Genomic DNA, 1,313 nt, shown 5'->3' on the forward strand with positions numbered 1-1,313 from the left:
CCAGCCTCTGGGGGCAGGAGCCAGGAGGAGCTGTGACCGGGCCTCCGCCAAGGTGGGGGAAGCGAGGGTGCGCTCCTCACAGGCTGATAGAGAGCACCCTGGACAGGCCCAGCTGAAGTGCCTGGAGCAGAGCAGGGGTGAGGACAGCAGACCCAGAGTCAGCCTGCCGGGCCGAGTCCTGAGAACCAGCTGTGTGTCTTTGACAAGTCACTTAACTTCTCTGTGCTGTGGTCTCCACCTCTGTGAAGTACGGATAAGATCACCCCCTCCTGGGCCTCGAGGTAGGCGTGAGGTCCTGATGGGAGGCTATTTCCACAAAGAATGGCTGACAGGCTGAGGGCCCAAGTGGTGACCAGTGAGCAGCACCAGTGCTCCAGGCTGGGAGGGGAAGGGGACTTGAGCAGGGCCTGGAGGGGCCAGGCAGGCGCTTGGCTGGGGGGCGGGGGGAGCAGATCGTCTCAGGCTCAGGAGCAGCCAGAGGAGCTGCGGCAGCAGGAACAGGGACCCCGAGAGCAGAAGACAACTTGGTGGTGGCCACAAACACCGAGAGCTGCTGCTCCAACAGCTGCCTGGACCCCCACAGGGAGAAGGGCAGACCCTGGCCTGGGGCAATAGGCACCCACTGAAGATGGCGGAGGGCCGAGCCGCCCTTGCCTGAGAGGTGGCATCATGGGACACTCTGCTTCACAGCTCTATCCCCAGTGCCAGCTTGGGGCCTGCCACACGAGGTGGTCAGAGGGACAGTTTTTTGTTTTTGCTTTTTTGGTACCAGGGATTGAACTCAGGGGCACTTGACCACTGAGCCATGTCCCCAGCCCTGTTTTGCATTTTATTTAGAGACAGGGTCTCCCTGAGTTGCTCAGCGCCTCCCCATTGCTGAGGCTGGCTTGGAACTCGCGATCCTCCTGCCGCAGCCTCCTGAGCTGCTGGGATTACAGGTGTGCACCACCGTGCCCGCCCAGTTTTGAATGAATAAGCGAATTAAGGGGTGACCTCATCTTTCCCTTCTCCAGCCACAGGTACCCGGTGCCTCGGGGATTCAGTCCCTGTGACCAAGCAGCCCACACTCCGGGGTCAGGAGGTCCAACGGGTGTGAGAGCAGCCAGGGTGCCGTGGGGGGCTCTGAGGGGGTGGCTCTGGGGACAGTAGAAGGATCCACCAGAGCAAATGTCCTAGGGGGAGAGAGCCCAGGGAGACAGAGCACAGAGCGGGGCTGGAGGCTGGAGTAAGCCCAGGGCAGGGCGGGCTGGCGGGGTCGGGCCAGGCCTGGGTGGGCATAGCCTTGCTGCCCCAGCTCCCTGCAGTTCACCCTT

This window comes from Marmota marmota, unplaced genomic scaffold (assembly GCF_001458135.2).
Source record: "Marmota marmota marmota unplaced genomic scaffold, marMar, whole genome shotgun sequence".
In the NCBI taxonomy this organism is placed as follows: domain Eukaryota; kingdom Metazoa; phylum Chordata; class Mammalia; order Rodentia; family Sciuridae; genus Marmota; species Marmota marmota.